This window comes from Symphalangus syndactylus, chromosome 15, assembly GCF_028878055.3.
Source record: "Symphalangus syndactylus isolate Jambi chromosome 15, NHGRI_mSymSyn1-v2.1_pri, whole genome shotgun sequence".
Taxonomy (NCBI): Eukaryota; Metazoa; Chordata; class Mammalia; order Primates; family Hylobatidae; genus Symphalangus; species Symphalangus syndactylus.
In genome coordinates, this window is record NC_072437.2 from 89,228,644 (window position 1) to 89,256,327 (window position 27,684).

The window sequence follows — 27,684 nt, forward strand, 5'->3', positions numbered from 1 at the left end:
CCATTTCTATTTGCACAGGAGGCTGGGAAATGTAGTTTTTGGCTGCACATATGGCCACCTCCAACCAAACTGAGGCAATTAGTAAGGAAGGCGAAGATAGGTGTTGGTTGGGAGTGGAGGTGACTGGTGATCTTTGTTACTGCAGGGCTGTTGCCAAGATTAGAAAGAATGTATGTGTGGTTCCTGGCTTATACCTGTCATCTAGTAGATGCTGAAAAACGGGGAGCTCTTATTTTGTTAGAAAAGATAAAACAAGTGGTAATGTTTCCAAATTTCTTTCATAGTAATTGTGCAGTGTTTTCATACATGCAATGAATCCAATGTGGTAATAAGATAACTTTTAGTAGAAGAGCAAATTTTTACTAAACTGCCATTTTGCACTAAAATACTGGTACCACAACTTTTAAAAACTAATTTGATTAACCAGATTATCATTTGAACAATGGACAATGAATGTGTACTACAGTCTCAAAAATTTTAAAATATAAGTAACTTTTTCCTCTACTTGTGTTTTATGAGTTGGAAAATATTTGTTTATTGTACAGTCACATAATGATGTTTCCATCATGGATGCACCACATATACAACTGTTCCATAAGATTATAAGGGAGCTGAAAAATTCTTAGGGCCTAGTGACATCAGTTGTAATGTCATAGCACAACAGCTTACTCATATGTTTGTGGTGATGTTGGTGTAAACCTACTATACTGCCAGTCATATAAAAGTAAAGTATATACAGTTATGTACACTACATAATACTTGATCATAAATGACTGTTACTGGTTTATATATTCAGTATATTAAACTTTTTACCATTATTTTAGAGTATGTTCCTCTACTTATAAAAAAAAAAAGGGTTAACTGTAAAATAACCTCAGGCAGCTCCTTCAGGAGGTATCCAAAGGCATTGTTATGGTGGGAGATGACAGCTCCATGCCTGCTATTGCCTCTGAAGACCATGCAGGACACCATGTGGAGATAGAAGACGGTGACATTGAGGATCCTGACCTTGTGATGGCCTAGGCTAATGTGTGTGTTTGTGTCTTAGTTTTTAACAAAAAAGTTTATAAAGTAAATAAATAGAAAATAGCATATAGAATAAGGATATAAAGAAGGGAAATTTTTTTTATAGGGGTACAATGTATGTGTGTTTGTTTTTTCTTTTGGGGGGTTTGTTTTGTTTTGTTTTTTGAGACAGGATCTCACTCTGGTTGCCCAGGCAGAAGTGGCGCCATCACAGCTCACTGCAGCCTTGATTTCCCAGGCTCAGGTGATTCTTCCACCTCAGCTTGCCGAGTAGTTGGGACTACAGGCACGCACCACCATGCCTGGCTAATTTTTTGTATGTTTAGTAGAGACATGGTTTCACCATGTTGCCCAGGGTGGTCTCGAACTCTTAGACTCAAGCAATCCGCCCGCCTCAGCTTCTCAAAGTGCTGGGATTACAGGTGTGAGCCACTGCATCCAGCTGTGTGTGTGTGTGTGTGTGTGTGTGGTTTGTTTTTTGTTTTTTTCTTTTTTTTGAGACAGAGTCTCGCTCTGTCACCAGGCTGGAGTGCAGTGGCATGATCTCAGCTCACTGCAACTCTGCCTCCCGGGTTCAAACAATTCTCCTGCCTCAGCCTCCCAAGTAGCTGGGACTACAGGCACAAGCCGCCACCCCCAGCTAATTTTTGTATTTCTAATAGAGACTGGGTTTCACCGTGTTAGCCAGGATGGTCTCGATCTCCTGACCTCCTGATCTGCCCGCCTGGGCCTTCCAAAGTGCTGGGATTACACGCGTGAGCCACCGCGCCTGGCCGTGTGATTTAATCTAAGTGTTATTACAGGAGAGTCAAAAAGTTAAAAGAGGCCGGGCGCGGTGGCTCACGCCTGTAATCCTAGCTCTTTGGGAGGCCAAGGCAAGTGGGTCACCTGAGGTTAGGAGTTTAAGACCAGCCTGGCCAACATGGTGAAACCTCGTCTCTACTAAAAATACAAAAAAATTAACTGGGCGTGGTGATGCGCACCTGTAATCCCAGAAACTCGGGAGGCTGAGGCAGAAGAATTGCTTGAACTCGGGTGGCGGAGTTTGCCATGAGTGGAGATTGCGGCATTGCACTCCAGCTTGGCCAAGAAGAACGAAATTCTGTCTCAAAAAAAAAAAAAAAAAAGGCTGCCGCGGTGGTTCACGCCTGTAATCCCAGCACTTTGGGAGGCCAAGGCAGGCGGATCAGGAGGTCAGGAGATCAACACCATCCTGGCTAACACGGTGAAACCCCGTCTCTACTAAAAATACAAAAAATTAGCTGGGCATGGTGGCGAGTGCCTGTAGTCCCAGCTACTCGAGAGGCTGAGGCAAGAGAATCACTTTAACCTGGGAGGCGGAGGTTGCTGTGAGCGGAGATTGTGCCACTGCACTCCAGCCTGGGCAAAGGAGCGCATCTGTCTGAAAAAAAAAAAAAAAAAAGTAAAGAAAATAGTTTATAAAGCAAAACAATTACAGTAAGCTAATTATTGAAAAGAGAAAAACATTTTTATATGAATTTAGTGTACAGTATTTATATAAAAAGTCTACAGTAGTATAATGTCCTAGGCCTTCACATTCACTCACTACTCACTTGCTCATTAAGAGCAAGTTCTAGCCATATAAGCTCCATTCATGGTAAGTGCCCTATCCAGGTTACCATTTTGTTCTCTTATATCATATTTTTACTGTACCTTTTTAGTGTTTATACACACACACACATAACATTGTGTCACAATTGCCTACAGTATTCATTACAGTAACATGCTGTACAGGTTTGTAGCCTAGGAGCAATAGGTCATACCATATAACCTAGGTGTAGAGTAGGTTATACCATCTAGGTTTGTGTAAATACACTCTATGATGTTCACACAATGATGGAACCATGTAGTGGTGCACTTATCAGAATGTATCACATTAAGCAATGCATGACTATATTTATCATTAAATTATGTATTGTATCATAAATAAAGCCTATTCAAATGGGTGACGTGTTTAAAAAATAACATTTGTTGAACCATTAAAATTTTACCATAAATATTTATTTGTACTACTCATATATTGTTAAGTAAAGATCTTGACCTTCAAAAGATGTGTATGTGGGGATCATTGGAGTTGTTTGTTTGTTTGTTTTTTAGAGACGGGGTCTCACTATGTTGCTCAGGTTGGACTTTAACTCCTGGGCTCAAGCAATCACATGCCATCATTCCTGGTGGGTTTATTATTTCAGTCATAAGAATTTCTAGTTTGCTGTAGGCATTACCACTACAATGGCAATATCAGAAGTTTTATATAGGGTACTTGATTTTGTGAAGCAATAAGAGGAAAAAGACAAATATTTATTTGTCATTTTATATATTTTTAAAATCATTTTTCACACAAATGAAAAATGTTAGCAGAATTTCATAGATATAAAAACAACTAGACTAACATCTCTCACACACAAGATACATTGTGTGCAGTCAATACAATGATAAAACAAAAAGCTGAAAAACAATCCAATGTTTTGTTATACTGGACTTTAATCATGTAAGTCATTGTTTTTAAATAAGTAGGCAAAACAGTTCATATAAAACCTTTGCCTAAATATTTTCTTTAATGTGAACTAAATAGGAAAGGAGTGGATGTACGTGTGTGTGTAAAAAGGAAGGGAATCTAGCCGTTCTAAAAGTTCATTGAATTCATTCTGTAAGTGATGAATTCAGTCAATGTATAAAGTTCAAACCCAAACTTTTCCCCTTTATTGCAAGATTTATTTTTTCTACATAATTACTAAAATACCTGACTCCATTATCCAATTAATTAATATGTATATGTATATATATAATATATCTTCAAATTGCAGTTTTTAAGCTACCATATTTCCACCAGTAAGTTGTACATGCTTTTTTCTTTTGAACGTTTTCTTGCTTATTTTTTCTTGACTTAGATTTTTCCCATCACCTGTAATTCAGCTTATTTTAGATAACCTTTGTCTTTCTTTAACTTATTTCATTTAGCCTAATTTCACTTCTTTCATACTGATGCCACAACCCCTATTTTACCCCAATTTAGCATATGTCTTGTTCTTAATAATGGTACTTATGTCAACACTGTCATTTCATTGGCAACATTCTCACTACTTGAAGTCAGCCTCAGTGATGAAGGAGAATTTGTTTAATTTAATTTTTTATTGACAAATAATAATTGTACATATTCATCATTGTGATTTTTGGATCCCTATAATCTATAGGGATCAGAGAGAGTAATTAGCATATCCATCATCCCAAACATTTATCATTTATTTGTGTTGGGAACATAATCCTCCTAGCTATTTGAAACTATATGTTATTGTTCACTATAGTCATCCTACATCTATACATGGTATAGAACACTAGAACTTATTCGTCCTGTCTAGCTGTAATTTTCTATCCTTTAACAAATCTTTCCCTATCCCTCCCTTCCCCCTGAGAATTTGTTTAGGTATAAATATATTTTAGAAATAGCTGAAATACAATGCACATGTTTAATTCTTTGCATTTTTTCCTAAACTTCTTAACCATCCAGATGGTACTTTTCTAACTTGTTTTCTTTACTCCTTCCATATTTATATTTCTTTCTAGTTTTTCATGATCTCCATTGTAGAATCTTGGTAATACCCAACTTGTTTTATGTTCCTTCCTTTCCCACATAAATAGAATATGTACTCATTTCACTAAGCTTAATTAAATTGTAGTTTTTCAGGATAACTGTATCCTTTATGACTGCTAATATAGTTCTGTCCTTCTTTCTGCATTGCCCTCTCCCCCAGAACTCCATTTGCCATCCTCAGCATCCCCTTATCTAGCTAGACTCCTTATCACTGTTCCAAACCCAGTTCAGAAAACCACTCCTGACTCTTGAGCCCTTGGTTCAATACTCAGTTCCAGTATGTAGCAGAGCTTCAGACCATGTCTTACTCATCATAATATCTGCTCAAATATTTGTTGAATTAGTGAATGACTAGGTTACATGCCTTATTCTAAACTCCTAGTCTGATTTATCTTATGTTTTTCTAGGTAGAACCCTCATTCTACAGTAATACAATTTTTTTCATCTTGAGCTTTTCCTAAACATTTCACTCTTGTTACTTGCTGTCTCCCTTTAATCCATTCAGTCTTTTGCAGATAAAAAATTTTAATTTAAGTTAAAGTGCTCTTTATTTTTCTCACCAACAAGATCCTTTTATACTTTAAGGACCATTTTCACCTTCATAAGGAATCTGAAACCTATTCAGATCCAATAGTTTGCTCTTTTTCACAGATCAAGCTAAGCAAACTCCCCTGGCAGGAAGCTACCAGAAATTCCAGTTACAGGATACTGCCATATTCTTTCACAAAAAAGGGCCTGGTAAGTGCAAGTGATGCCCTATTTCTCTTAGCTATCTCTAACCCTTACTCAAAGAAAGGGTAAATAAAAATGGGTGACATGTTAGATGTTTAAAAATGAAATAAAAATGCATACACACATGGATAAAGTACTTTCTAAAGTATGATCTGCCTTATTTTCTCAGGTATAAAATTATTTTAGGGAAGTTTCAATAAATCAAATGTTAAGAAACTGCTAAAACATTTTTTTGTGAGTTGCTTTCATTTTGCCTGATTTATAATATGTATTTCAACACTCTGCTCTACCACAGATTATGTAGGTTTGTCTGTCATATCATAGCTTTCAAAGGGATATTCTTATTTTAAATCTCAACATCATCATTAAATAGTTCTAATAATAAGAGGCCTAAATTTTAAGTCCTCAGGGACATCAAGGCGTCTCATCTGCTATGTTATTCAAGCACTGAGAGCATATTGCAAAACATCTAGGCAATAGAGGGCAAGAAGAAAACCTAATGTTGTTACCTTATTGACAGTTCCTAAGATACATCATAAAATTTTAAAATGTTTTGTTTAAAGCTGGTAGGCTATTTTAATAAGTGAAGAAAAGGGGATGGAACTTCTAAGTGTATCTATTTCAAGATACATCTTATAATTGACCCTTTTTCCTCCTTAAATAAATGTATTCCTCCCAGTACATAGCTCAGAGCATTGTTATAACATCCTTGAGAATGAGTCATTTAAAAATTGAGTTAAGAAAAGTTCACATTTCAGCCTTATAAGTGGTTTAGTTATGTGATGACCTTGAAGATTTAGCTCCAATTGTACAGTCTCGTAAAGAGTACCTAGCATAGCTTAGAAAAGACAAGACCCCAAAATTCACTTTTACTCTACTAAATATTTTTGCCTATTATGGTTTTGTTGAGGAAGGATTGGAGCTGGTAAAAAGGCAACAGGCATTTGTGTAGTGGTCTAAAGTTTGACGGCCAAAAATAAACATAGGAAAAAAATCATGACTTTCAGATGTGTGACTTTGAGATTTGGCACAGGCTGAATTCAAGTTTACCTTTGCACTATTAAAAAAAAACGTTTGCTAGGCAGATGGGTAAACAGTAGAGTTTATCTTACTTTATAAAGAGTGTTAAACTATACATGATCTTTAGCCTCAAAATTGTTTATTCACAAATAATAAAGAGGAGAATTGCAGCCATACCTAAAAAAGACCTCATTTTCATACCTGATTCTTTTATCTGCCTTTCACTTATGTTGCTGTATTTTTAAAGTTATAGCAGTTGTTAAAAGTTGTAAACTTATTTATAAAAACTTATGAAACTTTTAGAAAACTTCTGGTATACATACACACACACACACACACACACACACACACATGAAGCAGGGGCATATGCATTTATGTATTTTTAATTGTTACAGGCTTTCCGCCTGTTGACTCTCAGCCAGAGACATTTAACTGGGAAACATTTGGGAAGGTTTGAGGGCATTTTTCATTTCTCAATGATGGATGAAGGTCAGGCAGTGAACCACTGACTTTCAGTGCCAGGAACTAAGGATATGAAACAGTCTACAAAATGTGGGACTGACTGTCCCGCACAACCATGAATTATCCCATCCAAAATGCCAATAATGCTGTCACCCTTAAGAAACCCAAAGGGCTCAGCTATAAAAATAAATGAAGTGTTCTTCTTGAACAAGTACAGAAGCAGAGGAGTGTAGGAACTCCATGTGGACTGCAGAGACAGACAGCTTGAGTTCAAATCCAATTTATAGCTGTATGACCTGCATGTTTAACAACATTTAATAATGGTCTGAGACTCAGTTGTCCTATCTGTAAAATGGCTATAACAGTAATACCTGACTCATAGACTTGTTTTAAGAATTAAACAAGTTAAAAGATAGAAAATGCTTGGCATACGGTCATCTCTCAACTGATGCTGGCTAGTGCTATTACAAGTTCATTCCAGTCTATTTTATGTTAATTAGTATTGGTGAGAAAATGTACAAATATATTTTTTGAAACCTGAGGCTTCTAAATTAAATCTTTAAGCCAGAATCCATTATATTAGAAGATATTTCTTGATAATGATAATCATAATGTAAACATGATTCAGTCACTAAATATATTCAGACAAAGCAGTAGGAAAGGGTTAAGGGAGCATTCCCAGGCTGAAAAAAATTTTTGTGGTCTGTGGAAAAGAGAGGGTGTAAGGGGGATGCTTCACAGGGTGTAGAGATGCAGAGGAGGCCTAACTGAATTATAACCGCGAGTTTGCACAGTGGTGAGCACAGCTGATGAGATGCAAGCAAAAAAAGAGTATCGCTGACCTAGGACCATGAGGAAAAACCAAATCCAAATTAGTCGAGTTGGAGGACATTTGTTGAAAACTCCGCACTTCCATGAGGTCGGTAGCCTTGAGCCTATCAGTGCCAACACAGAACATTCTGAATAGTTCAATGCCTCTTTCTGTTAAAGAGGAGACGCCTCACTCTGCCGCTAAATCTTGGACTTGTTTGTGCACAGAGGTCCTTGCTTATGTAACACTTGCTTTTAACTATAATTCACAGAGTCCTTTGAACATATAAAGGGAAAGCTACTTTCGCTCCTGTTAAGGATGTATAAGCACAAAAAATGAACAGTGAATTAATCCTAGTGTTTTATACATTTTTTTTAAAAAAAGAATCTAAGCCAGAATGAGGTTACTGCCTATGCGAAGAAGACAGCTCATCACAGGTGAGTGTAACACGTTTTTCATATGTACAAATTAAGCAGCCTGAAACAAAAGTCACTCAAAAGGTAAAAGAATACCAGTCACCCTTCTGATTTGTCAAATCAAAGTTCTGTCAGCTGTTAGATGTGTTATGTGATAATGCAAATGATAAATGCCTTAATCACAAATAGGATTGGATAATATCACCATTAGTAGACTTCCAAAAATAGCAATAATAGTACTATGTTGACTCATTCTCTTTCAAAGACTGAGTCACAAAGTACAAAATCTAGTGAGTTAGAATTGATGACGGTAAATATCCTATTCCCCTGTCACTCTTGCTTCCTCTTCCTACTCTCTAAACCTTCACATTGCTATTCAGTCTCCTCCATTATGTTCCCCAGCTGTATATTTACATCTTGTACACACACCCACTTTTCTTCAGAGACCCTCTCTAAAGTTTGCCTTACTTGGATAGCACTGCTGTGAGTGTTTCTTCACTATTGTCCCCTTCCTCACACTCCAGTCTTCATGTTACTGGGAGCTTTTAGATAGTGCTACTTAAATACAAATATTCTACCCTGAAATTCACACATTTTCTTCCTACAGTTCACATTCAAATCATCAATATATCTGGTCTGCTATTTACAAAATACATCTAGTATCTGACCATTTCTCACTGCCTCCACCCTGGTCTAAGCCACCATTAACTCTTCCTGGGTTGTTATAATATCCTCCTCACTGATCTCAATGCTTCTACCCTTATTCCACTTCTCTCTCTCTCTCTTTTTTTTTTTTTGAGACTGGGACCTCACTTTGTCACCCAGGCTGGAGTGCAGTGGCATGAACACCATGAGGTCCGTAGCCTTGAGCCTATCAGTGCCGACACAGAACATTCTGAACATTATCACTGCAGCCTCAGCCTCCTGGGCACTCGAGTGCCTCCCACCTCAGCCTCCCAAGTAGCTTGGACTACAGATGTGCACCACTACGCCCGTCTCCACTTCACATTATTTTAAACACAGCAGCCAAAGTGATGCTTTTAAAATAGAAGTCACATCCATGACACCAATCTCGTTCAGAATAAAAGCCAAATTCTTTACAATTTATAAGGTCCTACACAATGAGACTCTGACCTTGTCTGTTACTCTCCTTCCCCTCAGTCTTCTTGTTCCCTCTGGCTAGCTGGGTCTCCCCCCACCCCCCAGGCATCCGCATGACTTGTTTCCTCACCCCCTTGAGGTCTTCACTTGAATGAATTCTCTATGAGGTCTCCCCTGACTACCCTGACCCTAGCTTATTCCCCTTTCCCACTTTTCTCCACAATGCTTTGTGCTGACATAAACTTATTTACTTATTTATTTTTTGTCTCTCCATACTGGAAACTGTAGGGACAGGGGTGTTAGTCTGTTTTGTTCACTGGTAGATCTCTAGGGCCTAGAATGATGCTTGGCACACGATTGCCATTAAATGAACACTTCTTGAATAAATCCCAAATCTCTAACTCTTCTAAAACCAGCTCCAGATATGGACTATCCTACTTTTCCTGAAGATCCAGTTTTCTCCTGCTAAAAGTCTATCCAGTTTCAAAATTGTGCAGTTATCTCCTTGTCTCTGTCCATCACTAAGACTTACTAGTTGACAAATCCTTTCAATTCCTTAATGTTATTAGAATCGGCTCTATTGCTGCTATCTTTTGTTACTAACAGCCTTGTTTGGTTCAGGCTTGGACCTGAATCCTATCTCCACCATTTACTGATTGTAAGATCTTGGGCAAGTTTAGTTGGGCAGAGGGAGGGAGGAGGTCTCAGATTTTCTTTATTATTATTATTGAGACAGGGTCTCACTCTTTTGCCCAGGGTAGAGTACAGTGGTGCAATCATAGCTCTCTGCCACCTTGAACTCCTAGGCTCAAGCAATCCTCCTGACTCAGCCTCCCAAGAAGCTAAGACTATATAGGTGACTGCCACCATGCCTGGCTAATTTTTAAAATTTTTTTGTAGAGACGGAGTCTCACTTTTTTGCCCAGGCTGGTCTCTTACTCCTAGCTTCACGTGTTTCTCTGGCCTCGGCCTCCTAATGTGCTGGGATTACCAGTGTGAGCCACCGTGCCCAGCCTCAGGTTTTCATTGATCAGGTAGTATCTACTTTACAGAATGCTTATGAGCATTACATGAGATAGTGTATCTAAAGCACATATTCATACCTGACACATAGTAAGTGATCAATCTATTCCTTCATGCCTGATCCATGGCAATGCAGTTCTGTTATCCCTTCTCCTTGTCTTATTCCATTTCAATACATCATACCAATGCTACCAAAAAAATCTTTTATAAGTGTTGCTTTGATCATGCTACTCAATTACCTACAACTTTCAAAATCTTTCTACAGAGGAAGGGAATTATAACTTGTGTGCCACTATGCCCCCGGTGCTATGTGTACATGACATAATTTAAAATGCCAAATCATTCACCTAACATTTATAGCCTACCCAAGTCTGCCTTTCCTCTTTCTAGCTTCGATGGTTAATTTTATGTGTTAACTTGGGCAGGCCATGGTACCCAGATATTTGGTCAAGCACCTGTCTAGATGTCTCTATGAAGGTATTTTTAAGATGAGATTAATATTTAAATCAGTAAGCTTTGAGTAAAGCAAATTAGTCTTCATAATATGAATGGACCTCATCCAATCAATTGAAGGCCTTAGGAGAAAGAGTTGAAATTCTTAAGAGGAAAAGACTGAGGTCTCTCAAGGAACAAGGAAGTCTGCCTCCAGACTGTCATGGGACTCTGGCCGTAACATCAACTCTTCCCTCCTGGCCTGCCTTGCAGAATTCAGATTTGTCAGCACCCACAATTACATATGCCATTTTTTTAAGGCAATCTTTGTCTTCCTTCATCACTCCCATTCTCCACATCCACATATACATCCTACTGGTTCTCTGATTAATATACTAGCCATATAAAGACCTATCAGAATCCTATATGTTTTTTATGACCCGTCTCTTCGCTAATCTGTAACTATTCCAGCCAGAAATTTATTTTTTACTCTAAATTCCTTGAACTCCTCAAACATCCTTCTTTGCATTGATGTAATTTGTATTTGTAATGATTTCCCTACCAGGAAGTCTGCTGTCCCACCCCTACCACTGAGTTACCTAGGCAAAGATTTTTTTTTACAGTAGAATAACTTGTTTATTATACTTCAAGTTCTGGGATACATGTGCAGAATGTGCACATAGGTATACATGTGCCACGGTGGTTTGCTGCACCCATCAACCCATCATCTACATTAGGTATTTCTCCTAATGCTAACCCTCCCCTATCCCCCCTACCCCCTGACAGGCCCTGGTGTGTGATGTTCCCCTCCCTGTGTCCATGTGTTCTCATTGTTCAACTCCCACTTACGAGTGAGAACATGCAGTGTTTGGTTTTCTGTTCCTATGTTAGTTTGCTGAGAATGGTGGTTTCCAGATTCATCCATGTCGCTGCAAAGGACGTGAACTCATCATTTTTAATGGCTGCATAGTATTACATGGTGTATATGTGCCACATTTTCTTTATCCAGTCTATCATTGATGGGCATTTGTGTTGGTTCCAAGTCTTTGCTATTGTGAATAGTGTTGTAATAAACATACGTGTGCATGTGTCTTTAAAGTAGCATGATTTATAATCATTTGGGTATATACCCAGTAATGGAATTGCTGAGTCAAATGGTGTTTCTGGTTCTGGATCCTTGAGGAATCGCCACACTGTCTTCCACAATGATTGAACTAATTTACACTCCCACCAACAGTGTAAAAGTGTTCCTATTTCTCCACATCCTCTCAGCATGTGTTGTTTCCTTACTTTTTAATGATCACCATTCTAACTGGTGAGATGGTATCTCATTGTGGTTTTGATTCGCATTTCTCTAATGACCAGTGATGATGAGTTGTTTTTTTTTTTTTTTGAGATGTTTTTTGGCCACAAAAATGTCTTCTTTTGAGAAGTATCTGTTCGTATCCTTCACCCACTTTTTGATGGGGTTGTTTTGTTTTTTTCTTGTAAATTTATTTAAGTTCCTTGTAGATTCTGGATATTAGCCCTTTGTCAGATGGATACATTGCAAAAAAATTTTTCCCATTCTGTAGGTTGCCTGTTCACTCTGATGATAGTTTCTTTTGCTGTGCAGAAGCTCTTTAGTTTAATTAGATCCCATTTGTCAATTTTGGCTTTTGTTGCCATTGCTTTTGGTGTTATAGTCACGAAGTCTTTGCCCATGCCTATGTCCTGAATGGTATTGCCTAGGTTTTCTTCCAGGGTTTTTATTGTTTTAGGTCTTATATTTAAGTCTTTAATCCATCTTGAACTAATTTTTGTATAAACTGTCAGGAAGGGGTCCAGTTTCAGTTTTCTGCATGTGGCTAGCCAGTTTTTCCAACACCATTTATTAAATAGAGAATCCTTCTCCTCATTTCTTGTTTGTGTCAGGTTTGTCAAAGATCAGATAGTTGTAGATGTGTGGTGTTATTTCTGAGGCCTCTGTTCTGTTCCATTGGTCTATATCTCTGTTTTGGTACCAGTACCATGCTGTTTTGGTCACTGTAGCCTTGTAGTATAGTTTGAAGTCAGGTAGTGTGATGCCTCCAGCTTTGTTCTTTTTGCTTAGGATTGTCTTGGCTGTGTGGGCTCTTTTTTGGTTCCATATGAAATTTAAAGTAGTTTTGTCTGATTCTGTGAAGAAAGTCAATGGTAGCTTGATGGGCATAGCATTGAATCTATAAATTACTTTGGGCAGCATGGCCATTTTCACAATATTGATTCTTCCTATCCATAAGCATAGAATGTTTTTCCATTTGTTTGTGTCCTCTCTTATTTCCTTGAGCGGTGGTTTGTAGTTCTCCTTGAAGAGGTCCTTCACATCTCTTGTAAGTTGTATTCCTAGGTATTGTATTCTCTTTGTAACAATTGTGAATGGGAGTTCACTCATGATTTGGCTCTCTGTTTGTCTATTATTGGTATATAGGAATGATTGTGATTTTTGCACATTGATTTTGTATCCCGAGATTTTGCTGAAGTTGCTTATCAGCTTAAGGAGATTTTGGGCTGAGACGATGGGGTTTTCTAAGTATACAATCATGTCATCTGCAAACAGGGACAATTTGACTTCCTCTCTTCCTATTTAGATAGCTTTATTTCTTTCTCTTGCCTGATTGCCCTAGCCAGAACTTCCAATACCATGTTGAATAGGAGTGGTGAGAGAGGGCATACTTGTCTTGTGCTGGTTTTCAAAGGGAATGCTTCCAGCTTTTGCCCAGTCAGTATGATATTGGCTGTGGGTTTGTCATAGATAGCTCTTATTATTTTGAGATACGTTCCATCAGTACCTAGTTTATTGAGAGTTTTTAGCATGAAGGGGTGTTGAATTTTACCAAAGGCCTTTTCTGCATCTATTGAGATAATCATGTGGTTGTCATTGGTTCTATTTATGTGATGGATTATGTTGATTGATTTGCATATGTTGAACCAGCCTTGCATCCCAGGGTTGAAGCCAACTTGATCATCGTGGATAAGCTTTTTGATGTGCTGCTAGATTTGGTTTGCCAGTATTTTATTGAGGATTTTCACATCGATGTTCATCAGGGATATTGGCCTGAAATTTTCTTTTTTTGTTGTGTCTCTGCCAGATTTTGGCATCAGGATGATGCTGGCCTCATAAAATGAGTTAGGGAGGAGTCCCTCTTTTTCTGTTTTTTGAAATAGTTTCAGAAGGAATGGTACCAGCTCCTCTTTGTACATCTGGTAGAATTCAGCTGTGAATCCATCTGGTCCTGGGCTTTTGTTTGGTTGGTAGGCCATTAATTACTGCCTCAATTTCAGAACTTGTTATTTGTCTATTCAGGGATTCTAATTCTTCCTGGTTTAGTCTTGGGAGAGTGTATGTGTCCAGGAATTTATCCGTTTCTTCTATATTTTCTAGTTTATCTGCATAAAGGTGTTTATAGTATTCTCTGATGGTAGTTTGTATTTCTGTGGGATCAGTGGTGATATCCCCTTTATCATTTTTTATTGCGTCTATTTGATTCTTCTCTCTTTTCTTCTTTATTAGTCTGGCTAGTTGTCTATCTATTTTGTTAATCTTTTCAAAAAGCCAGCTCCTGGATTCATTGATTTTTGTTTTTGAAGGGTTTTTTGTGTCTTTATCTCCTTCAGTTCTGCTATGATCTTAGTTATTTCTTGTCTTCTGTTAGCTTTTGAATTTGTTTGCTCTTGCTTCTCTAGTTCTTTTAACTGTGATGTTAGGGTGTCCATTTTAGATCTTTCTTGCTCTCTCCTGTGTGCCTTTAGTGCTATAAATTTCCCTCTAAACACTGCTTTAGCTGTGTCCCAGAAATTCTGGTACATTGTGTCTTTGTTCTCACTGGTTTCACAGAACTTATTTATTTCTACCTTAATTTCATTATTTACCTAGTAGTCATTCAGGAGCAGGTTGTTCAGTTTCCATGTAGTTGTGTGGTTTTGAGTGAGTTTCTTAATCCTGAGTTCTAATTTGATTGCACTGTGGTCTGAGAGACTGTTTGTTATGATTTCCATTCTTTTGCGTTTGCTAAGGAGTGTTTTACTTCCAATTGTGTGGTGAATTTTAGAATGTGTGATGTAGTGCTGAGAAAAATGCATATTTTGTTGATTTGGGGTGGAGAGTTCTGTAGATGTCTATTAGGTCTGCTTGGTCCAGAGCTGAGTTCAAGTCCTGAATATCCTTGTTAATTTTCTGTCTCAATCTGTCTAATATTGACAGTGGGGTGTTAAAGTCTCCCACTACTATTGTGTAGGAGTCTAAGTCTCTTTGTAGGTCTCTAATAACTTGCTTTATGATTTTGGGTGCTCCTGTATTGGGTGCATATATATTTAGGATAGTTAGCTGTTCTGGTTGTGTTGATCCCTTTACCATTATGTAATGCTCTTCTTTATCTTTTTTTATCTTTGTTGATTTAAAGTCTGTTTTATCTGAGACTAGGATTGCACCCCCTGCTTCTTTTTGCTTTCCATTTGCTTGGTAAATTTTTCTCCATCTCTTAATTTGAGCCTAGGTGTCTTCGCACATGAGATGGGTCTCCTGAATACAGCACACCCATGGGTCTTGACACTTTATCCAATTTGCCAGTCTGTGTCTTTTAATTGGGGCATTTAGTCCATTTACATTTAAGATTAACATTATGTGTGAATTTAATCCTGTCATTATGAGGCTAGCTGGTTATTTTGCCCATTAGTTGATGCGGTTTCTTCATGGTGTCAATGGTCTTTACAATTTGTTATGTTTTTGCAGTGGCTGGTACCGGTTTTTCCTTTTCATATTTAGGGAAAGCTGTTTAACATATCAGAGCCTCTGTTATTTCATGGTAAAACAAGAATAATAACTTCCTTATTGAATTAATATATAGGGAATGTCCATGCTTACAGTTTTGCAAAACACATAGCATATTGTGAAAAATGTACCTAATACTATTAATCTCCTGGAAACCTTGTGTGGCAATGAAATGAGCCATATTATGTCCTTTCAGGTTTGGGAATGAAGATAGATATGCTGGGTTAGGTTGTAAGTGAGAGTCTCAGAGCACAGCCAATCTGATTCTAAAATGAGCACATGAGGATGTAAGTATCCAAGACAGATCCACAACCAAAAAGTTAGTTCAAGACAAAGACTGCTGACTAGACTCTGTACTCAAGATCCAGCGTACCCACCCATTTTGGGAGAATGCAAGCAATCACCAGTACTTTACATGGATGGAATGCTCAGGTCAAGAAATTCCAACAGTAAGAATCCAGAACCTGGAAGTGAAAGTACAAAGCAGGTAGGTACACAGTCCTAGGGACTGAGTTCCCCACATCAATGCAGGATGAGGAGTAAGAGTGACTCAGTGTAAAATCAATGAATAACATTATGCCCACCTACCTAGGGCCAGAAATGGTTCTAGAAACAAGATTAAGGCTAACTGTAGGTGATAGTGAGATGGCTTCAGCTGATCTGATTAAAACATTTAAAGGAATAGAGTCAGTAAGCCTGAGGACTTCATTGGTAGCATCTTGAGTGAATCAAGACCTAGGGATACCTCCCTTTTATCTGTGGGTGTACTCACTTTCTTCATGCATAGATCAGCATCTTTATAAAAGTGTGGGATTCATTTTAGGCAGCTCAGTTTGATTACCAATAGCCCCTCTTACTCAGTTGCATGGCAGGATCTATACAGGAGTCCAAGGACTAGATAGAATTATGGTTGAAATTAAATTTTGCTGCTCACTCCAATCAGTAAAAGGAGCTATTGATTAATGATAGAACAACCTCAATGTTCCCAGTCATAGGCCTGGTCAACACTTACTGCTCATGTTAGGATTTACCAGGTATAACAGGTATATCAGTCTGGGTCCCAACAGGAAACAAAGAGAACACTCAAATCAGGACAGTTTAGGAGAGTTTAGAAGGGACTAAATACAAGGCAGGATTAAGGGAACAACAAGGGATAGAACAAATTCAGATAGCAGCTGAGCAACTACCTCTTGGGCCCAAAGGGAGGAGGAAAGGCAAAGTTATGGAGCCTGTAAGGAAAGAGAATCAGCCCTTGCAGGTGCCTTAGAGGAGCAATGAGTGACCTTTGGATAAGGACCATAACCAGCTTAAGGCAACCTCTCACTTTCCCCACTCTTCTTGATCCCCTCTGACTAGACCCATCCTGAAGACAAAGGTCATGGTGCCATACAGGGTAGTAGTCTCTGGGGGTGAGAGCAGAATGAAGAAGGGTAAAGAGTGAATCTGGAGGAGCAAACATAAGCTATCTGGCACCCCTGGATTTCCAAAGCACAGTAGGATACCTTTCTTACTCCTCCAACCAATCCTTATCTCTTCTTCCTCAGGTTCTTCTTAAACATAGCCATCTGCCAGGCTTCCCTCTCAAAGAAGTCCCTTCAGAACTCCAGCTCCCTCTTGCTGTTACTCATGAATTTCATTCTCACCACTATGCATGATTCCTGGGAATGTAGCCCTACCTCTAATCTAATCCAACTGCCTGCTCAGTAACAACCAGATGGCCATTGGTACCTTAAAATCAACAGATCCCAAACCAGACCTATAATCTCCCACTGTCTCACCCCCAGACTGACTTCTCCTCCTAACTCATAACTCCTAACTTCTGTTAATATTAGGTTGGTGCAAAAGTAATTGCAGTTTTTACCATTAAAAGTAATGCTCTGCTAACTAGACAAGTAAGGGGGAGTTATCAAAGGCTTTTTAAAGCACTGAGTTTTGGAGGTAGGTGATGTGGACAAGCAGTTTCTCTGGGCCTCACGTTGTTACATGCAAAATGATTTGCACCATCCTCCCTCCAATTACTCATCATTGCAAGCTCAGCCATGCTTATCTGTGCTTTCCTTTTTTTTTTCCCCCTCCACTGATCGTAAAGTCCTATAGTTTTTCCTTCCCCTATGCTTTTCTAATGTGGTCTAATCTCACACCTGTCCTAGTTATGGGCCTCTACCTTTTACCTGGACAGTAGTAATAGATTTTTAAATGCTACCCTGGCTCCAATCCATTCTATACCTATTCCAGTGCACAAACATGTTTGTTGCACCAAGTTACCTCACTGATACAGCCATACCTTTTGCCTCTGCCTTCTTGAAATGGGACATTTGAGGAGATGGAACAATATATAAGATGAATGCTCAAAAAGCACGTTACTCCTTTCAACATGGAGCCTTTATAGTGTGTGTAGACTTAGAGAAGGAGTAGCACATCCCCCCATTTTGCATGTAACAACCAGAGGCCCAGAGAAACTGCTTGTCCACAATATCTGCCTCCAAAACCCAGTGCTTTAAAAAGCCTTTGATAACTCCCCATTACCTGTCCAGTTAGAAGAACATTGGCTCTGCAGCTTGTCATTCTACACTATTTCCACAATGAGTTCCCAGCTCATGTTTTTAGTTCTTTATCCTGCAGCCACCCTATATATGCAGACTATCCTCTACCTAAAGACAGCATTCTGGAATACCACTTGTGCTTGTCCTCATTAATGTCTTTGCACATGCTTTCTCTTTGCTTGTATTGGCCTTCTCTCCCCTCAATTCTTCAAATTCTACCTGTTGAAAATCCACCGTTCAAAGTATATACAATGGCACTTTTCCTTTAAAATATCTTTTTTCTTTTTTTTTTTTTTTTTTTTTTTTTTGGGATGGAGTCTCACTCTGTCACCAGGCTGGAGTGCAGTGGTGAGATCTCAGCACACTGCAACCTCTGCCTCCTGGGTTCAAGCGATTCTCCTGCTTCAGCCTCTGAAGTAGCTGGGACTACAGGCACACGCCACCACACCCAGCTAATTGTTGTAATTTTAGTAGAGATGGAGTTTCACCGTGTTGGCCAGGATGTCTTGATCTCTTGACCTCATGATCTGCGCGCCTCCGCCTCTCAAAGTGTTGGGATTACAGGCACGAGCCACAGTGTCAGGCCCCTAAAATATCTTTCATAAAACCTTTCTGGATTTTCTTTGACCAAATATGATATTTTCCTCCTCTGAGTCTCTAAAAAACTTTCAGCACTGTTATTTTACCCTGATCTTTAGAGTATTCATATTTCTTGTCTTAGCCCTGTATAATATTATAATCTTCTTATAAGCATGGCTTATGTTACCTTCTTCAACTGCATATTTCCTGTAGTATTAGTGCAGTGTGTTTTACAGAAATATTTTTAATTCCTCAACCATTTAAAACCATGGACTTGGCCAGGCACAGTGGCTCATGCCTGTAATCCCAGCACTTTGGGAGGCCGAGGTGGGTGGATCACGAGGTCAGGAGATCGAGACCATCCTGGCTAACATGGTGGAACCCCGTCTCTAATAAAAATGCAAAAAATTAGCCAGGTGTGGTGGCGGGCGCCTGTAGTCCCAGCTACTCGGGAGGCTGAGGCAGGAGAATGGCGTGAACCAGAAAGGCAGAGCTTGCAGTGAGCTGAGATCACGCCACTGCACTCCAGCCTGGGTGACAGAGTGAGACTCCGTCTCAAAAAAAAAAAAAAAAAACTGTAGACTTATGATACTTTTTCTCTTTAGAAAGAATTGACTATATCCATATACTTTCTCAACCATATCTCATGTGTAATGCACTTGGCAGGAAGGGGTAAGGTTTTATTTTTAGTGTTGGTCTCTTGTTTACTAAAATGATGATATTTAGGAGAGCATGTCCCATTCCTCTGATTCCATACCATCTTCCTTATCCAGTTGGTAGGAGATAAAAAACAACTAGTCTAGTCTATTTTGTAAGTGAAGTCTCTTTTCTAGTTAAATATTGTGTGCAATATATTTTGAAGTAATGAATGAGTAATCAAAAGATTTCATACATATTGTCTTAGTCTCTTTGTGCTGCTATAACAAAATACATGAGACTGGGTGACTTACAAAGGACAGAAATCTATGGGTCACACTTCTAGAGGCTGGAGGTCCAAGATCAAACTCAGTTGGATGGTACCTTGTTGCTGCATCCTCCAAAGGGGAGGAACACTGTGTCCTCATGTGACAGAAGGAATGGAAGGGCAAGAGAGAGACCAAACTCCCTCTGGCAAGCCCTTTTATAACAGCATTAATCTATTCATGAGGACAGAGCCCTCATGGCCTAAACAACTCCCACACAAAACAATATTAAAGTATAACTTTAAGCAGCTCAAAGTCAACATGGCAGTTTTACAGTGTCTGGGACCCAGGCTCTTGCTGTCTTATTGCTCTGCCATCCCAGGATGTGGCATCCTTGTCACCTCCTAAAGTCCCCACCTACCAACACTATTGCATTGGGGATCAGATTCCCAACACATGAATTTAGGGGGGCAAATTCAGACCACAGAACATATAATGACTGGTATTAGGCATGCTTTCTGTCTCATTGGATATATTTCTGCTGTAATCCTACCTCTGCTACTACCTATCCAGAGGAACTTGGGAAAGTCATTTAATCTCTCTGAATTCTAGAGAGGATGGACTAGTCTATATTTTCAAGATTTTCTTTTGAGATGAAGAATTCTTTCATCCAAAAAAAAAATTACTTACTCGGACATGCACTATGTGAAACCGATGAAATCAGAGTTGATGTAGTTTGGTTGAAAACTGAGGAGGGAGTTTGAAAAATGAGGTGTGAAAAACTGTAGACAAAGTGACCTCAAGAGTTCATTTATGTCTAACTGCTCCATTAACTGTTTTATCAAAGAATACAATCAGGGCTAGAAGAATCAAACTAGTACTGACTGGTAGGGGTTTCTAAAATGCTAACTGATCAAGGGCTTTAACATTGAGAGGCAGATAGCACTTCATACCCATTAGGATGGCTGTTATTAAAAACATAATAATAACAAATGTTGGTATGGATATGGACAAATTAGAATCCTTGTGCGTTGTTGGTGGGAACATAAAATGGTGCAGGCACTGTGGAAAACAATATGGTGGCCCTCAAAAATTAAATATAGAATTACCAAATGATCTAGCAATTTTACTTCTAGGTATACACCCAAAAGAATGGAAAGTAGGGACTTGAGCAGGTATTTGTATACATTATTACAGAATTATTAAAGCAGCATTATTTATAAAAGCCAAAAGTTAGAAGATACCCAAGTATCCTTTGACAGAAGTATGGATACATAATATGTGGTATTCATGCAATAATTTTTTTTTTCTTCAACTTAAATTTTAAGTTCAGGGGTACATGTGCAGGATGTGCAGGTTTGTTACATAGGTAAACGTGTGTCATGGTGGTTTCCTGCACCTATCAACCCATCACCTAGGTATTAAGCCCAGCATGCCTTAGCTATTTTTCCTGATGCTCTCCCTCCCCCAACCCCACCCCCAAAATGCCCCAGTGTGTGTTGTTTCCCCCTGCATGTGCCCATGTGTTCTCATCATTCAGCTCCCACTGATAAGTGGGAACATGCAGTGTTTGGTTTTCTGTTCCTGCGTTACTTTGCTGAGGGTAATGGCTTCCTACTCCATCCATGTCCCTGCAAAGGTTGAACTAATTTACACTTCCACCAACAGTGTAAATTAGTTACTTTTTCTCCACAACTTTGCCAGCCTCTGTTATTTTTTGACTTTTTAATAATAGCCATGGCAGAAATATGTTTCAAGACCTTCAGTGGATGCCTGAAACTCAGATAGTACTGAACCTTATATATACCATGTCTTTTCCTCTCCTACATACCTGTAATAAATTTTAATCTATAAATTAGGCACTGTAAGAGATTAACAACAAATAATAATAACAGAACAATCATAACAATATGCCAGCATCACCACTCTTGCACTTTAGGACCATTATTAAGTAAAATAAGAGTTACTTGAATGCAAGCACTGCTGTCCTGCAACAGTTTATCTGATAACCAAGAAGGCTAAGTGACTGATGGGCAGGGAACATCTGTAGTGTGGATCTTCTGGACAAAGAGAGAATTTACATCTTGGGTGGGACAGAGCAGGGCAGTGCAAAATTTCACCATGCTGCTCAGAATGGTGCACAATTCAAAAATTTATTTTTTATTTCTAGAATTTTCCATTAATATTTTTGAACTGTTGTAGACCCCAGGTAATTGAAACCTCAGAAAATGAAACTGCAAATAACAGGGGCTACTGTATTCCCAGTTTCACCTTGAGGTTTTATTAATGAACATCTTATCCTAACTAGGCTTTGTTCATGAGTTAGACGAGGAGGAATGGTCCAAACTAGGAAGGTTAGAAAAAAACACACGACTTTAGGCAAAGACAAATAGTTAAATATGAAAGTACACCAGGACATTCTTGTGGCAGGGATAGCTTGCAGTCAGATGAATTCAGAAAGTAGATCCACAATCAAGATGTAAATCCTAGATAGAAAGGTCCACTTAAAATATGAGTTCCTTTACCCAAAATAAACAGAAAGAGGTTAAGGATCCAGCAATAGGCATTGAGACCACAAAAAAATTTTTTTCTATCTAGAACGCATCTATTCCTTACACTTAGAAATTTGTGACACAAAATAATGACTGTGAGAAGATATTCCATGTTCTACTGTTATGATTAGAATTAGAGGTTAAAAGTTGCACAGTGAAGTTTAGGACTTCTGCATCCATGGTGGTGAGTCTGGAGCCAGTGGGAGGCTCCAATGTGGAGGCCGAGAATGGCATTAATAATAAGGGGATAAAGATAAGGTGTGGATCCTTGTGAATCTTGAGTTCTGGATCATACTGGAAGTAGACTAGCCTGAACTATTCATTCAAGTCAACAATTCCATTTTTTGCTTAACCCATTTTGAGCTGAAATTTCTGTTTCTTACAACCAAAAGACTTCTATGTTGTATAATCACTGATATAGCAAGCAATTTCTATATAGTTAGAACACTGCCACAAATTTTAGGGTAGAAAAACCTATATTCATGATATAAATATATAATATGTGTTTCTATAAATGGAAGATATAGTTCACTGATTTTGTATCTTCTGTCAAATAGTGATATAGAATTGATGTTGACTTAAATAGTAACCATGCTATATATAAATTTTTTTATGTGATTGACATAATTACTTATAAATGTTAGATCTAAAAGAGACTTTAATCCGACTATCTTATTTTATACATGAGGAAACAAGATTCAGAGAAAATGAGTAAGTCTTCAAAGGTCATAAAGACAGTTCTAGAACCCAGGAGGTTTCTGGGTATGTAGATGAGACCTCTTTCCAGTACATTGAATTAGTAGGACATGATTTGACTTACTTATGTTTAAGTCAATGCCATAACATGCCACATATTATCTTAACATTACAATGCATTAAATCAAATACCAAGTTGCAATGGCCAGTTTTAGGTGTCATTTGTCCCAAGTTATTCAATCAAACATGAATCTAGGATTTGCTGTGAAGGTATTTTGTAGATGTGTAACATCTACAGTTGACTTTAAGCAAGGGAGAATATCTTAGATAGTCTGGTTGTGAGTCAATCAGTTGAAAAGTGTTAGCAGCAGAGCCAAGATTTCCCAGAAGAGGAAGAAATTCTGCTTATGGACTGCCTGCAACTTTCTGACAGCCTGCCCTATAAATTTCATACTTGTCTAGCCAGCCACTGTAATCATGTAAGCCAATTCATTGTAATAAATCTCAATATATATATCCTATTGGTTGGCTTCTCTGATTAAACCCTGACTGACACACACAAGTACTATAAAGTCATTTTAGTAAACTTTTTAAAGAAGACATCATCAAGTAACATATTTTTAAGTATATTATGAATAATTATTAAAATTATAATTACAATAGCTTTAATGAACTTAAAGATATTATTCTACTATAGCACACCATGAATGATAATATTAAAAACTACTGAATTTACATTTATACCCTGACTTCCATGCTCCTTTTTAAAAATAATGAATTTTAAGCTCTAGCCATATAATTCAGTAATTTTGATGGGAAAGACATCATCTCTTTTTATTTTTAAAAATAAGTTTCTTGAAATCTTGTCACTGGCCTGCGTTAATGTTCTCATTTTCCTTGTGGTGAATTTATAATCTTTTCTAAACTCTCCATAAAAAGAAAAACTCATAGTCTTTCCTTAATGTTTCGATCTCATTTTCACTGCCTTAATTTTACTTTCACTGTAAAATGAAATAGAATTGCTATAGTAAGCAATAGTGAATCTTTGATGCATTGCTTTTTTTTTCATTGGCACTTTTAATTCTGTCTTAATAGAATCTGATTTCATGCTCTGTTCTGTGGCCTACAGATATTCTAAGATGGTTTAAACAGTGTGGTTAAACAATAAATTTCAATATATTGATTACCTGAGTGTATATATCTATTTGTTAATTGTGAATGAATGACTTCCTTACAGATTATGTTATTTCGCATGCTCTTCACTTCTCTGAGTGAGCAGTTCTCAATTAGCCATACTCAGAGAAAAAACAGTGGAATGAAAAATCCAAAGTGGCAGATCTTCCAAAAATTATTTACATTTGACCTCATATTTAAACACATGTAATTAAACCAGACAGACATTGTAAAGGGCCTGGAATAACACTTAGCATTTTACATATCTGTGGTTCTCAATCCTGGCTATGCAGCAAAATCAAATGTGGAAGTTTTAACATGCATGCCAAAGTCTTGCTCCCAGCGTTATTTGATTCAGTAGGTTTGGAGGGGAGCCTTGGCTTGAGAACTTGCTTGCTTTCCTCTTGCACAGGCTCAGCCAATTCATTGAGGCGCTTCATGTTACTCTGGAATCACAAAATGTAAAAATAAAAGGGGTAGAAAGTCCTGTTGTCCAACCACTCATTCAGTACTCAAGAACCCTAAGCAACAGCCTGAAGTGGTCACCCAGCCTTGCTTAAATCCATCCAATGACAGCAGATTAACTTCTTCCTAAGGCAATCTGCCCCATTTCTGAAGATTGCTAGAATCTCCCTGAATTTTACGTTCATACTTCCCTTTTCAGTCCCCAACTTAGGATGCCTTACTGTCATTCTTTTGTTTTGTTTTGTTTTTTGACTGTTACAAAAGTTTATTTACAAAAAGTTTAATATGAAAATACACATCACCCAATATTTACATGATAGCAAAACAGGCCCTTTAGAGAGGGGACATAAATGTCTCTCCTGAACACAGCCATTATATATCCTTGTTCCAAGATTTCTAACAAGATGACACCATTTCCTTGTATCACCACCTTTCCAGTATTGCTCTGTTGCCCACCAGCTGCCATCTCCACACGTTCATCCATCACAAGATTCCTGAAGGGATCAAATCCCCTACAATGTTCCTTGGACATGTCTGCCACCATTTAATTTCAGTGATAACGTCTTGCCCATAAATAATTTCAATATGGAAAGGTAAGCTTTGCTCATGGTGTCTACTCCATGGACTCACAGAGGTCTTAAAACAGAATTCCCCTTACTGTCATTCTATCACATATACTCCTAGTCTATCAACTGTTGCTGCAGGAAGTCACAAAAAAAAGTATTGATTGGATCATTCCATATCTGAGTCACCCACTATTGCTTGCCAATTCTTGTAAATTCATATTTTTTTCTGCTTCTTGAATTCCCCATAACAGCTGAACCAAAACTTTATATATTCTTAAACCCCATCTCCATTCCCACATTCCCAAAAGATGATCCATTTCCCAGTTTTTTATGTTTGTTTAGAAGATTAACACTATCTTTTTGTATTTGTCTTTTCCATCTCTACAATTGCCTATTTTCACCATTTAAGATGATACTTATGATGACCCTCTATTGTCAAGAAATGTTCCATATTTTTCCAACTCTTAACAAATTCACTTATGTCCATCACAGTCTTTCATACCTTGTATGGAACATTTTTCCATAATTTGCCTATTCTTTATTACATATTTACACTTTTTCATTGCCCAAAATCCTACTTGGTTCTCCTATATTTTAAAAACAAAATGAAAAAAAAAATTTTCAGCCCTGACAACCACTCAATCTACTATTCTCTCTCCCCATTTTTTACACAACATATTTCTAGGAGAAAAGATCCATTAATCTCTATTAGCTTCCTTGAGTTCCTCACTTCTTCATGGTACACTGTCCTCTCCACCTCTGGCATGGTATTGACTTTCTGCTCTACTACAATCGGCTTTTCTCAGCCTCACCTTCTGTGACCTCTTCCCAGAATGTCACGTGCCTCCCCTTGATGTGATTTCTGCTTTCTCTGTCCTTTCTAGCCCTCAATTGATAAGCATTCCTGCTACAGCACCTAACCCCTTCTAAAGGGTGTTACAGTATCTGCTGCTTGTCTGATCTGTCCCACTAGACAGGAGGCCATGTATAGCAGTGACTTACACAGAGAAGGCAATCTGTACATATTTGATGAACAACATTCAACATTTTAGAAATTTATAAGATTTTAAGTAACAATGAAGCCACATAGTAAAAATATGTCTGGGTACCCAGCCTGCCTTTTTCCAATTTTCCATCTCCTTGCTCCTCCTCACTTTCCTCTTCACATTAAAAATAGCTTTATAGCTGATAAAATTTATGTGAGAAACCAAGCTGAAGCCCAGCTTAACCTCCCTCAACTTTCTCTTTTTCTTTCTGAGGTAGGATACATTTATTATTCATTAAATCATATTTGTGTGCGTGTGTGTATGTGTGTGTATATATACACGTGATACATTTTTTAAAGGATTCTCACCAAACACACTAAAACATAAAGCCTCCTGCCACTGACAGTTTGACGGGTATGTTTTAAGTTATTTCTTCTACGCAATTAGTAACTTCAAAAAAAATGCAAGCCAGGATTTGCTATAAATAATCTTGATTAGGATAATCAAACACTGTAGTCATGTGACTTCCTATTTTTCTTTCACTTTGATTTATATCTGCCATGTTCTTTAGATACAGCTACTACTGTTTATTGATGTTAATTCCTTGACACGAAATCTTTCTGAAGGGTGTGTATCATTTTCCGTTTTTCCCAAATGTACATGTATGTTACAAATCTTTCCTCAAAGTGGGGAAATTTATAGCAAACAAAAAATGTTACATCTGTTCAAATTGTCAAAGAAATTCTGAAAGAATGGAAGTGAGTACATTTAGCTGAGCAACAACACCAAAATGATAAATTCTGGAGAAAAATAATGACTTGGGAAAATGTAGATTACAATATATGGACAAAGTCTCAAAATGAGCTCTGTGACATGAATGCAGTATATAATTAGTTTTCTTTTTTTTTTTGAGACGGAGTCTCGCTCTGTCGCCCAGGCTGGAGTGCAGTGGCGCGATCTTGGCTCACTGCAAGCTCCGCCTCCCGGGTTCACGCCATTCTCCTGCCTCAGCCTCTCCGAGTAGCTGGGACTACAGGCGCCCGCCACCATGCCCGGCTAATTTTTTTTGTATTTTTAGTAGAGACGGGGTTTCACCGTGGTCTCGATCTCCTGACCTCGTGAGCCGCCCGCCTGGGCCTCCCAAAGTGCTGGGATTATAAGCGTGTCGTTTTCAATCATAAATGGTTCATTTGCATAAGCACTTATTAAGTATCCAGCACTGTTCTAAGCACATTGCATGGATGATGGGATTCAATCTTCACTCCATCACTAAGAGGAAGATACTGTCATTATTCACATTTTATCGATGAGAAAACTGTGCCCAAGTCACATTATTTGTAAGTAGTAGATCAAGTATTCAAATTCAGATCTGTCTAACTTGAAAGCTCACTATTTCATTTCTTCAACAAATATTAATTGAACACCTACTCTGAGCCAGACATTGAGAAACAGACAGTGGTCACTGTCCACATGGAGTTTACAATCTAACAATGGAGAGAGGCATTAATCAGTTAGTAAAACAAATCATCATTTGGATTAAAATTGTCATACACACCACAGGCAAAGGAATATTATGTGATCTATTCCAAACCTCTAGACAGTGACTGTTAGAGGTCCAGTAAATTTGGATGAATATTGAATAAGATTGCTTTGAAAATAAAATGTGGTGGACTTAACCCTGTCTTGGTGGAGGCCAGGGAAGGCTTCCTGAGAAGGTGACATTTAAGCTGAGACTTGAAAGATGATTTGAGCCGATAGGACGTAGGAAAATCTTGCAGGGAAAGGGTGTTTTAAGCTGTG

At 38.2% G+C, this 27,684-nt stretch overlaps 1 protein-coding gene and 1 pseudogene across 6 annotated transcripts in view; one reads left to right on the top strand and one right to left on the bottom strand.

Annotated features, from left to right (window-relative positions):
• WDFY2 (WD repeat and FYVE domain containing 2) overlaps nucleotides 1-27,684 on the top strand; it is a 314,795-nt gene that overhangs the window by 18,858 nt on the left and 268,253 nt on the right. The gene's annotated exons all lie outside the window — the stretch shown is intronic.
• On the bottom strand, nucleotides 24,631-24,940 carry LOC134732679 (small nuclear ribonucleoprotein G-like; annotated as a pseudogene).